Below are 13733 nucleotides of genomic sequence, written 5' to 3'. Positions count from 1 at the left end.
GAACTGGTCTGTGAGCTGTGACCTGACCCTTGCTGCGCTGATCAAATACGGGAGAATGTTTGGATAAGACTGGACTCGATGATGCTGAGATTTCCTGCCGTATCCATATATGGCTGATGGCTATGTGACCTACGTGCCATTTAAACCAAGCATTCTGGAATTTTCTGTCAGTAACTCCATTGGCCTGGTCTGATAATGTGATCGGTTTCTGGTTACACCATTGGCTGATTATTGCAGAACTTTCTGGAAGGTTAGGACATTCTGAGAATAGAGACACATGTTTGTCTCTAATGATAAGGCAGGGATTAACCATCACAAGAATGCAATTGAAGAATATCTTCAGAGGAGGACCATGAGGGCAGAATCTTCATTGGGAATGGGCCTGGCCATTTTGTTCGAAATGGTTAGCATCTGTTTTCAGTTAAATCATTCGAGTTAATGTTCAGTTAAGAGTTGAAGTTTTGCAACTGTTGTAAGTTTGAGTTTGGTATCTAAAGTGCTAACTAAACTGAAGTTTGTTTTGGAGAATTTGAGTTAACGCCTGTCCTTGGTTTGTCACAGTAAATTAAATGACTGGAAAGAGTTTAAATTCATAAGATTGGGGAATGAATAATGGAAAATAAGGAGATGGCAGATGACCTGAACAGACATTTGGCATTGGTCTCCACTCGAGAGGATCAATGTAACATCTCAGAAATAGCTGTAAAAGAGGAAATGGAACAGTGGGAGGAACTCAAGAAAAATATAATCAGCAGTGAAGTGTTCCTGGGAAAATTGTTGGAGTAGCAGGTTCAGCAACAGTAATATTTTTCATTTATTTAGCTGTAAAGGTAGTAAAGCCATTACAGGAGCGTTAAAACAGAATTAACTCTGAGACACTGAGGAGATGTTAGGGCAGCCAGTCAAAACCAATGTAAGATCCTAAGAAATTGGAGCAGGAGTCAGTCCTTCAGCCCACTGGGTATAACTCCACCATTCAATAATATTATAGCTGATTGGATGGCAATTTTAACTCCACTTCCCTGTCTGCTTCCCACAATCATTAACTTAATTATTGATCAAAAATCTGTTTAACTCAGCCTTGAATATATTCAGTGACCAACTCTCTCTCTCTCTCTCTCTGGAGAAGAGAATTCCAAAGATTAACAAGAAGATAGAAGGAGTTTCTCCTCACTCCATTTCCCCTAATCTCACACTCTGCCCCTCCTTCTCGATTCTCCCAAAAGGGGAAATGTTTTCTCAGAGCGCATCTCGTCAAACCCCCTGAGAATCTGATGCTTCAATTAGATTATCCCATTCCTCTGAACTCTCACGAGGAGAGGCCCAGCTTACACTCTCTGACCTTCAAGTTTGGAACATTTTGGAAACCACCAAAGGTTGACTAAAAAAGAGTTATCTCCCATCACGTGATCTCTCATCTGTCCTGTCGCACCCCCAGCCCCACTCCGCCAACTATTATTTTGTTCTGTATATAAGTTGGGTGGTTCCTAAGCCCGAGACACTACACTTGTAGTGTCCCTTCCACCTCCTCTAACCTAAAGGGGGTGAGTGAATATCAGGCAAGCTCTTTCTTTCCTTTTCTTGTTTTATCTGCAAGTTATCCAGAGGGGATGGCAGGGAAGGCAGTGCAATGTTCCTCCTACAGAATGTTCCAGGTGAGGGACGCCGTCAGTGTCCCTGCTGATTTCACCTGTGGGAAGTGCACCCATCTCCAGCTCCTCAAAAACTGCATTCGGGAACTGGAGCTGGAGCTGGATGAACTTCGGATCATTCGGGAGGCAGGGGTGGTCATAGATAGAGCGTCATGGATGCAGTTACTCCGAAGAATGAAGATAGATGGTGACGGTGAGAGGGGCTGGGAGGAAGCAGTCAGTACAGGGATCCCCTGTGGTCGTTCCCCTCGGTAACAAGTTACCGTGTTGAATGCTGTTGGGGGAGGAACGACCTACCATTGGTAAGCCAAGGTGATTGGATTTCCAACACTGAATCCGTCCCTGTGGCTCAGAAGGGAAGCGGGGAGAGCAGGAGAGCAATACTTTTATTGGAGTCTCAATAGTTAGAGGGACAGATGGGAGGTTCTGTGTCAGCGAAAGAGACTCACGGATGGTATGTTGCCTCCCAGGTGCAAGAGTCCGTGACGTCTCGGACCGTGTTTTCAGGATCCCTAAGGAGAGAGGGGATCAGTCACAAGTCATGGTGCACATCAGTACCAATGACATAGGTAAGAGAAGGTACGGTGATTTAAAACAGGAATTTAGGGAACTAGGATGGAAGCTGAGAGCCAGGATAAAGCATGTGGTCATCTCTGGTTTGTTGCCGGTGCCACGTGCTAGTGAGTTGAGGAACAGGGAGAGAGTGCAGATTAACAAGTGGCTGCGGGGATGGTGTAGGAGAGAGGGTTTCATTGACATGGATAATTGGAGAACATTCTGGAGAAGGTGGGACCTGTACAAACAGGACGTTTTGCACCTGAACCAGAGGGGCACCAATATCCTGGGAGGGAAATTTGCTACGGCTCTTGGGGGTGGGGATGTGGTGGTGGTTTAAACTAATTTGTCAGGGGGATGGGAAAATGAGCTGTTGTTCAAAAGCCAGTGTTAAGTGTAGTGAGGTACTGAGGAAGCTTCCATGGCCACAGGAGTGTACAGGCAGACAGGATAGTGGGTTGAAGTGTTTCCATTTCAATGCAAGAAGCATCCAGAATAAGGAAGGTGAACTTGGAGCTTGGATTGGTACTTGGGACTATGATGTGTGACCATTCCAGAGACACGGTTAGAACAGGGACAGGAATGGTTGTTGGCAGTTCCGGGGTTTCGATGTTTCAGTAAGAGTGGGGAAGGTGGTAAAAGAGGTGGAGGAGCAGCATTGTTAATCAAGGATAGTTTAACGGCTGCTGAAAGGCATTTCGAGGGGGATCTGCCGACTGAGGTAATATGGGCTGGAGTTAGAAATAGGAAAGGATTGGTCACGTTGTTACAAGTTTTCTACAGGCCCCCAAATATTAACAGAGATGTAGAGGAGGAAATGGCAAAGCAGATTATGGATAGTTGTGGAGGTCACAGGGTAGTTATCATGGGTGACTTTAACTTTCCAAATATTGATTGGAACCTTTATAGTTCGAACAGTTCAGATGGGACAGTTTTTGTACACTGTGTACAGGAGGGTTTCCTGACACAATATGTGGATAAGCCGACAAGAGGTGGGGCCACATTGGACTTGGTACTGGGTAATGAACCGGGCCAAGTGTTAGATTTATTTCTGGAGAGCACGTTGGAGATAGTGACCACAATTCGGTGTCCTTCATTATTGCAATGGAGAGGGATAGGGTCACACGGCAGGGCAAGGTTTATAATTGGGGGAGGGGTAATTATGATGTGATTAGGCAAGAATTAGGGAGCATAAAATGGGAACAGAAGCTGTCAGGTATGGGCACAAATGAAAAGTGGAGCTTGTTCAAAGAACCAATACTGCGTGTCCTTGATAGGTATGTCCCTGTCAGGCAGGGAGGAAATGGCCGAGTGAGGGAACCATGGTTCACAAAGGAGGTTGAATGTCTTGTCAAGAGGGAAAAGGAAGCGTATGTAAGGATGAGAAAACAAGGTTCAGTTGGGTCGCTTGAGGGTTACAAGGTAGCAAGGAATGAGTTGAGAAAAGGGCTTAGAGAGCTCGGAGGGGGCAGATAAATGAAAACCCCAAGGCTTTTTACTCTAATGTGAGAAACAAAAGAATGTCCAGGGTCAGGTTAGGGCCAGTCAAGGATAGTCGTGGGAACTTGTGCATGGAGTCAGAAGAGATAGGAGAGGCATTGAATGAATACTTTTCTTCAGTGTTCACTAAGGAGAGGGGCCATGTTTTTCAGGATGAGTGAGTGATACAGGATGGAGGAGGTACATGTTCTGAGGGAAGATGTGTTCGCAACTTTAAAAAAACCTGAAGGTTGAAAAGTCCCCTGGGCCAAATGGGATACATCCCAGGATAGGTTGGGAGGCATGGAATGAGATAGTGGAGCCTTTCGCTTTAATCTTTGGGACCTCAATGTCCACAGGGACTGTGCTAGAGGATTGGAAAGTGGTGAATGTTGTTCCTCTCTTCAAGAAAGGAAATAGGAATGTCCCTGGTAATTATAGGCCGGTTAGTCTTACTTCGGTGGTTGGTAAGTTAGTGGAAAGAGTCCTGAGGGATAGGATTTATGACCATTTGCTAAGATGCAGCATAATCCGGGATACTCAGCATGGTTTTGTGAGGGGTCAGTCTTGCCTCAGAAATTTGATTGAATTCTTTGAGGAGGTAACTAAGTATGTAGACAAAGGTAGAGCAGTTGATGTTGTATACACACAGATCACTGACAGGAAAAACACAGACCAATAAGGTCATCACAGAAACAAAACAAAGGCTGAGTTTTATTTCTCGAGGGATAGGATTGAAAAGTAGTGACGTTTCACTGAGCTGTTATCAATCCTCACTTCCTCACCATTTGCACCACAGTGTACATTTCTGGTCACTATTTTAGAAAGAAGATGGAGAGGCTTTGAAGAATGTACAAAGAGGATTCACAAAGATCACACCAGGACTGGATTTTATTCCCGTCAGGAAAAGATAATTGGGCTGGGTTCTTCTTTCTTGTAAAGAGAAGACAAATGATTATTTGCAAATTCATTCACGGGATGTGGGTGTCACTGGCTGGGCCAGCATTTATTACCCATCACTAACTACCCTCCATCTCAGCAGGCATTGTTCAGACTCAACCACATTGCTGTGGCTCTGGAGTCACATGTAGGCCAGACCGGGTAAGGACGGCAGATTTCCTTCCCGAAAGGACATGAGTGATCTAATGGAGATGTTTAAAATGATGGAAGGTTTCGATAGCGTGACAGAGAGAGTCTCCATTTGCAGAGACGAATGAAAAGAGAGAGCATCGATATCAGATAGTCACTAATCAATCCAATGGGAAATGGAGAAGAAAGATCTTTCCCCAGAGAGTGGTCAGAATGTGGAACTCACAGCAAGTGGCTCAAGTGTTCCGATGCAGCGGATGTCACTGCTGAACAAGTCAGAGGCCAGGGTGGAAGCTGGTTTGATGGATTTTTTATTTGGATCCATGGATGGAGCTGCTGAACAGAGTCACAGGACTGCCAATCAACTCTTAACAAAAGATCAAACATTTATTCAAGAAAAGATTGGCTAGAACACACTATTCTTTCACCCAGTTAGACTTTTACAGATATGTACAGATTGTTAGGGATAACACAAGTTACTAAATGCTATCTTCAACTCGAATATACTCAGTAAGCACACAGTCCATATAAACCAAGAGAAAAGTTGTGGTCGGACATCCCACACTCTGAAACTAAGTGACAGCTGCCACCAAAACAATTTCTGTTGATTTCTCTTCCATTCTACCCCCGCAACCCAAACTCCTCCCCCGCCTCTTCTCCCATCAATCCACCAATGGTAATCACGCTGTGAGCCAATTGGCCTCACTGGTTCTCTGACTTTCACATGAGGATTTCCAACCACTGCTCTCGAAGAGCATGCCTTGGAATCTTCTCCCAAATGATGCTATTACTTCCTGTCATCACCAAGGATCCACCTCCAGGGTTTCAACCTCTCTTTCTAGTATTCCTCTGCCCAGGATTGCCACATACATTCTAGCTTCATGTTCCACACATTCTCTCAGATGCCCAACAGAACACAGCTGCTTCACAGGCTGCACTAACTTGTTACCAATCTTCCACAAGCTGGCATGCCCCAGGTCTGTACCCTGCAGCTCTGTCTTTAACTTGGAGTCTCTCTCTCTCTGCTCCTGACTTCACTGAACACAACCTTTTCACAAATTTCTGTTCTTCATTCCTTTATCTTCACAGTTTTCCTGGAACTCCATTCTGTCCCATTCCCTGGTCTTGAGGACTTTCTGTTCTGTAGCTTGGGGCTAGCTTTCTGTCACTGTGCATTGTCCCACATTTTTTAGCAGTTTCTGAGAGAGTTGCTTACTCCTGGGTTACTTTCTTTCAACTGAACTAACTGCTCTGACTGTCTGTGTGTGGCCCCTGGTTACTGAGCAATTGCCTCTTTATTTAACCCTGTATTAGCTTTAACATTGTAAAACCATCATTACAATGCAGACATCTAAACCGTGCTACAGACTCGCAAGCAACTTTTAAAAATGAAACTAAAATTGAAGATTTAACCTTTTTAGCACAAATACAGAATCACAGAATGAAGCTTAATTGAAGCGAGAACTTATTTCAAATCCCCACAAATACAAATATAAATTATTTAAAACCTGCTCCATTTCCTCATTGATGCGATTGGCATCGATAGAGTTATGGGAAAGATAGTCAGCAAATAAGGAAGAGTGGTGGGATTTTTTTGATTCATTCCCGGGAGATGGGCATCATTGGCTGGTCAGCATTTATTGTCCATCCCCAGTTGCCCTTGAGAAGGTGGTGGTGAGCTGCCTTCTTGAATCGCTGCAGTCCATGTTCTGTGGGTTGACCCTCAATGCTGTTAGGGGAGGAATTCCAGGATTGTGACACAGCAACTGTGAAGGAACAGCGATATATTTCCAAGTCAGGATGGTGAGTGACTTGGAGGGGAACTTGCAGGTGGTGGCGTTCCCCTGTATCTGCTGCCCTTGTCCTTTCAGATGGAAGTGGTCGTGGGTTTGGAAGGTGCTGTTGAAGGATTTTTGGTGAATTGCTGTTGGGTGTTTTGTAGATAGTGCACACGGCTGCTACTGAGTGTCGCTGGTGGAGGGAGTGAATGTCTGTAGATGTGATGCCAATCAAGCGGGGCTGCTTTGTCCTGGATGGTTTCGAGCTTCTTGTGTGTTGTGGAGCTGCACCAATCCAGGCAAGTGGGGAGTATTCCAGTACATTGCTGACTTGTGACATGTAATTAGTGAATAGGCTTTGGGGAGTCAGAAATTGTGTTACTATTTGTAAAATTCCCTCTCTCTGACCTGCTCTGGTGATCACAGTATTGATAAGGCCAGTCCAGTTCAGTGCCTGCTGAATGGTAACCTCCATGATGTTGATAGTTGGAGATTCAGTGATGGTGATGCCATTGAATGCCAAGGGGAGACGGTTAGAAGCTCTCTGGTTGGAGATGGACTTTGCCTGGCACCTGTGTGGTGGGAATGTTACTTACCAGTTGTCAGCCCAAGACTGAATGTTGTCCGGTTTTGCTACATATGGGCTCAGATTGTGTTCGCTTTGACGGGCCGAATGGCCTATTTCTGTGTGTATATTCTACACAGCTCTATGAAATCTGAGGTACACTGCTCACCTGGATTTTCTAAGATAGTCGAGTATAAAACTACTGAGAGAAATAAACTCAAGCTAAAAATTAGAGTGATAATTAGGGAGATTGAAATCTGAAGTTTACTGTAATAAACACCATCTGGAATTTCTTCCAGCCCCACACAAACCTCCTCGATCCTATTGACCATCCGACCACACTTCTGGTGTCAGGAATCACCATGAGAATGGCTGCAGGGATGAGGAACTTCAGTTCTGAAGATAGATTGGAGAAATTGGGACTCTTCTCCTTGGGGAAGAGAACATTGAGAGGAGATTGAATCGAGATGTTCAAAATCAGGAGGAATCTGGACGGAGTGGATCGGGAGAAACTGTTCCCATTGCTGGAAGGATGGAGAAGCAGAGGACACAGATTTAAAGTAATTATCACAGGAAACAATGGCGACACCAGGAGAAACCTTTTGACCCAGCGACTGGGTAAGAGCTGGAATGCACTGCCTGAGAGAGTGTGGTGGATGAAGAGTTAATCAAGGATTTCAAAGGGGAATTGGATCCTTATCTGAAAGGCAAATGTTGACAGGGCTCCGGGGAAAAGGCAGGGGAGTGACATTTGGTGAATTGCTCCTTCAGGGGGTCAGCACAGACACCGGGCTGAATGGCCTCATTCTGTACTGTAGCCATTCTCTGGTTCTGTGAACCTTGGGCCATGGGATCAGGGAGAATTAATGGATCACAGAGGAGTGTTTATGGAGAGAGTCGGAACTGAGGAATTTAATGAGGAGACAAGTGGGGTCAGGGTGTGGGGGGAGGGGATGGCTCGTTGGGTTGGGTGTTAGTCTGGAAGATCAGGAGTTAGGACTGTGTATCAGGGAGAAGGTGGATCGATTGCTGAGAAGAACGTAATGGAGAATGGGGAAATGGGGTGAAGGGAGGTAGATTGGTGAGGAGCTACAGAGTCGCGTGGGGAAATGGGGAAAGATGCTGGGTAGAATTGGGGAAGTGGGGAGAATGTGAGGATAAGGAGTTGATCAATGAAATGAGGACACTGTTTTAAACATGTTCCTGTTGGTCCTGATGCCCCTGCTGTCAGAATGGGATCATCTGGAACATTATCTTCTGTAGTTCAGGAATCACGAGTTTGTTTATTGCCTGTTCAAACAAAATTAAAAATACTTCAGTTTCCAAAATTAATCCTGCAGCAAATGTGAGAATAAAGGATCATTGCTGATGACACCAAAGTTGGAGGTGTGGTAGATTGTGAGGAAGGGTGTCATCGTCTGCAGGGAGACTTAGATAGGTTGCAGAGCTGGGCCGAGAGGTGACGGATGGAATTTAATGCGGAGAAGTGTGAGGTAATTCACTTTGGTAGGAGCAACAGATGTGTCGAGTATAGGGCTAACGGGAGGACTTTGAATAGTGTGGATGAACAGAGGGATCTAGGTGTGTGTGTACATAGATCCCTGAAAGTTGGGAATCAAGTAGATAAGGTTGTCAAGAAGGCGTACGGTGTCTTGGCGTTTATTGGTAGGGGGATTGAATTTAGGAGTCGCAGTGTAATGTTGCAACTGTACACTACTCTAGTGCGGCCGCACTTGGAGTACTGTGTGCAGTTCTGGTCCCCGCATTACAAGAAGGATGTGGAGGCGTTGGAGAGGGTGCAGAGGAGGTTTACTAGGATGTTGCCTGGTATGGTGGGGAGGTCCTATGAGGAGAGACTGAGGGATCTAGGGTTGTTTTCGTTGGAAAGAAGGCGGCTAAGAGGGGATCTTATTGAAACATATAAGATGATTAGAGGTTTAGATAGGGTGGATAGTGATAGCCTTTTTCCTCGGATGGAGAAAGCTAGCACGAGGGGGCATGGCTTTAAATTAAGGGGGGGTAGCTACAGGACGGATGTCAGGGGTAGGTTCTTTACCCAGCGGGTGGTGAGGGATTGGAATGCCCTGCCTGCTGCAGTTGTAAATGCGTCTAGTTTGGGGGCGTTTAAGAGATCTCTGGATAGGTTTATGGACGAAAAGGGATTGGTATAGGCTAGTGGGTCATTGTTTTTGTAACTGGTCGGCGCAACATCGTGGGCCGAAGGGCCTGTTCTGCGCTGTAATGTTCTATGTTCTATGTTCTATGTTCCCATTGGCTGATGAGGTTCTCCAGGTTGTAATTCCTTTATTAATGGCTAGAAACTCTAAGACTCTATCTCCAGCCTGAGCTGAGTGAGTTGATCCCAGATGGAATGGGAGTCGGGGCTACAGTTGGTCTTAACACTGAGGGGGTAGGAAGTGAAATTGTTCAGTATTCCCACTCCACATATTGGGAACCATGGTGTGAAATGTGTGTGTGCGTTTTACTGAATGTATGTGTGTAAGTACATGTGTGTTTGTGGATGTTTGTGTGTCTATGTGCATTTGTGAGTGTGTGTCTATTTGTATATATTCAGGTCCAGGTGTATATGTGTACTTGTATTTGTTGTATATCACACACAGCATTCACAGTGTTAGCCCACGGGGTTAATAATGGTCCATTGCCACACTGGACTCACAGCTCTCTGTCAATTCTATGCAGAGATGTGGTTCAGGGTTCATTCTGAGTGAAAGTTTCCCTCAGTTTCACCATTGATACAAAACAGGACATTCCAATGTTGTGACGGTTACGTGGATTATCCATGGTAAATTGCCCCTTAGTGTCCAAGGATGTGTCGGTCAGCTGGATAATCCATTGTAAAACGCTCCTTAGTGTTCAAAGATGTAAAGGTTAGACATGTGTGATTGGCCATGGTAAATGCACAGGGTTACAGGAACAGGGCTGATAGAAGGGCATGGGTGAGATGTTCTTTCAGAGAGTCATGCTGACTCGATGGGCTGAATGGCCTCTTTCTGCACTGGAGGGATTCTATTGTTCTAAATCAGCTGCTTTTCCTGAACCTTGGTGAAATGGAATAGAAACATACCTTTCAGGTCACTGTATATAGACTCAGGTCTTTGCTGTAATGCCTAACAGAAAATAGAGACATGTTAGAGATTGTGATCTAGTAACATGTGTACAATGAGAAGCTTATTTGGAATATTTTTACATTCTAATAACATCCCCTTCAAGGAGACAGTAATTTCTTTGACTCTATTTGGATGGACAGCTTCCCGAATTCCAACGTGTTGGCTCAGTGGAAGCAAGCTTGAATTTGAGGCTGATTGTGGCTTCAAACCCCAGTCTCGAGATTTGAATCGAGAACCCAGGCTGCCTTTTCTGTGCAGTACCGAGGGAGTGCTGCAGTGTCAGAAGGGCAGTCTTTTGGCCGAGGTGTTAGACCGAGGCCCTCTGTCAGGTGGATGTGCTGAATCTCACAGCACGACTTTGAAGCAATGCCTTCACTCAAAGGGTTGTGAATCTTTGGAACTCGCTGCCCCAGAGGGTGTGGGTGCTCCATCGATGAGAGAATTCAAGGCTGGGATGGACAGATTTTGGGTCTCTCTGGGAATTAAGTGGTTTGAGGAATGGCTGGGACAGTGGATGTGAGGGGGAAGATTGGCCTTGGTTGTGTTGACTTGTGGAGCAGGCTGGAGGGGGCGCAGTGAATCCTTACCCCATATTTGCGATTTAATATTCTAAAAGCAGCAGAGCTCTCCCTGTGTTCTTGCTGTGTTCCAATTGTTTCCTTTCTATCCTAAACAGCAATGACTGCACGTCCAAAGCTCTTCATTCGGTGTAAAGGATTTTGAGGTGTTTGGAGGTTGTGAGAGGAGGAATATTAATGGAGGGTTCTCACTCTCTCTGAGAATTGTGCGACACAGAGAGTGGCCACAGCATCGTGAGGTTGACAGTGATCATGGAGACAGGGGATTGGGAATGAGAGCAGGGAGTCTGTGCTGCTCCAGGGGGAGATAATGAGGTTTGTCCCTGTGGTTTGGGGAGGAGAGGGTGATGATGCGAGGCTGGGATTGGACAGGAATGAGATTGGAAAGTGGAGATAGTAATTCACCAGCACACTCAGCCAATGACATGAGAATCCAATGGGAAATCCAACATGATTGGATATTTTTTCAGTCACCCAGCCCATTCCCATTGCTTGTGATTGGTGGATAGACTTGTCAATACAATACTTGGGACCAATTAGATCGCAGAAAGTGGAAAACTTTGAGCATGTGGTGAATGTTGATCCTCAGACATATCCCAGTGCATTGTGGGGAGAGATATTTACCATGTACGTTGAGTCCAAGTCTGCTGGAGAATCTTCCAATTTCTGTAACAAGATGTAAACTGTAAAGATTAGATCAAGGTATTATTGTAAAAATGGGAAAGTAATAAATCCTGATGGCAAAGGGTCAGGAATTATAATCTGGAGACATTTATATTTCCATGAATCTGCTGATTTCTAAAACACTTTAATTCAGCAAGTGGTAAAGTACATGTGGTGACTGTCCCTTTCAAGGGAACACAGCAGCAGAGGGTCACCTGCCTTGAGGGACTGATTGAGACAAAGAGTGGGTCATCACCCCACGGGCTGGAGTCCTACCTTACACAGAGACAGTCTGACGATGTGTAGGGACTGGGACAGCCGGGGGATTGCCGGCCTCTGCACAGTGTTAAACAACAAGATGAAATCACTGACAACAAATTGGAAAAAAAGTTGTAAAATTGACAGAATGAAGTGAAGAAGAAGGAGAATTTAATGAGACAATAGAGAATAAACTGAGTTCCACAGAAGGCAACTTGGAAATAAGAACAGGTTCAGTGAAGAATTGAATCAGGAGAATGAGAGCTTGAAGAAGGAAGCTTGACAATGAGAGATTAACTGAAGAGGTAAAAACATTGAAATTGATGCAGAATCAGCAATTCAGACAGAGAAAGAAACTGAGATGACTCCCAGAACAAGATTGCTGAAACTGTCCCGCAAACGGAAAAGCAGCAAGCCTGTATGGAACAGTTCCATGCAAGGTTATATTTGGAGCTGTACATAGTTAAAGCCGACCAATAAAAGTGTTTGTGTTTGGACACACAAGCCTCAAGATCTCATCAATGAACCGTCAGGAAACGTTTTTGAACCTGTAAGCACCAAGTACCCGATTGGCCTGTTATAGACAAACTGATGTGTCTGTGGAAGCGAGTTGTGATGAAGTGCCTGTGCCAGAAGAGGGAGTGGTTATTGTAGCTCCTGTTAATGTCCATTGTGTGGATGTATCTCAGACTGCAGAAATACACCGTTCTACACAATACAGAAAACCCCTCAGAGACTGGATTTATAATTGTCCAACTCAGGTGTATAATGTTTCATTAGAATTTGGTCTTGAGTAACTGAGTTGTTGAAGATGGAATAAAAGAGTGAAATGGGGGGAATGTGGTGACTGTCCCTTTAAGGACAACACAGCAGAAGTGGTTTACCTGATTTGAGGAACCAATGAGCACAGAGAGTGGGGAATCACCCCACGGGCTGGAATCCTACCTTCCACAGAGACAGTCTGAAGACATTGAGGGACTGGGACAGCCGGGGGATTGCCGGTCTCTGCACAGTGTTTCCGAATGAATAAACTCCCTTTGTGTTCCTGTAAAGAAAAGGCAACTCGTGGAATGACTACTTGGGCTTGAGCACGAGGGGGGCAAGGCTGGGGGCGAGGGGGGGAGGGCAAGGCTGGGGGCGAGGGGGGGAGGGCAAGGCTGGGGGCGAGGGGGGGGCAAGGGCGGACTGTCCCCGGGCGGCCAGCTGAAGCTGCAGCCCCCCCGCCCCCCCGGCTTGCCGGGCCCGCTCGCTGCAGCTGGGGCTGTGCTCGCACCAGGACGCGCTGCGGGCCAGCGGGCTGGAGGGGGCTTCGCCGACTTCAGCCCCTCCTCGGCGGCGGCGAGCTGCAGCAACAGCAGCGGGCCGACAGAGAGAGGGAGCCCGGCCACTGGAACCGGCTGGATGTGATCATGATGGACAACAAGAGCCACCTGCAACTGGCCCACTGTCACCACCAGCAGCAGCAGCAACAACAGCACCACCCTCCACCACCCCCTCCTCCTCCTGTTCAGCAGTGAGCCGGCAGGGCCAAGGCAGAGCTGCAGATCTGTGTCTCCTGCCGGAACAACAACGAGTCGCTCACCCTGTCCACCAGCCACATCCTGAAGAGCCCCGACGGCCGGGTGCTGTGCCCCATCCTCAGGCGCTACACATGCCCCCTGTGCGGTGCCAACGGAGACACATCATCAAACACTGCCCACTCTCCAAGCTGCTGCCCACTATCCCTAAACTGAAGACCAGAAACTGCGTCAGCAAGAGGGTCCTTTAATGAAAAAAAAAACAACCCTTAAAAGGCATTGTGAGCCCAAATATCCCCTTCCAGGCTTCCTAGACTAATAATAAATACGTGGACATTGAGATTATACTGAGTCTGGGAATACACGTTTTAGAGTGACTGAATGTCTCAATTTGTTGACAATCTAATGTTGCTGGTTGAATATCTATAGCCCAGGAATCTACCTCAGTTATATAAATATATCGTTTATGGA

At 46.1% G+C, this 13733-nt stretch overlaps 1 pseudogene; it reads left to right on the top strand.

Annotated features, from left to right (window-relative positions):
• Positions 1-612: 612 nt before the first annotated feature.
• Positions 613-13513, top strand: LOC145350505 (uncharacterized; annotated as a pseudogene).
• The last annotated feature ends 220 nt before the right edge of the window (positions 13514-13733 follow it).

The sequence above is a fragment of the Carcharhinus amblyrhynchos genome, chromosome 12 (assembly GCF_965287045.1).
Source record: "Carcharhinus amblyrhynchos chromosome 12, sCarAmb.v2.hapA, whole genome shotgun sequence".
NCBI classification, from domain to species: Eukaryota; Metazoa; Chordata; class Chondrichthyes; order Carcharhiniformes; family Carcharhinidae; genus Carcharhinus; species Carcharhinus amblyrhynchos.
The sequence above is the reverse complement of the archived record's forward strand: the minus strand, read 5'-3'. Positions and strand labels throughout refer to the sequence as shown.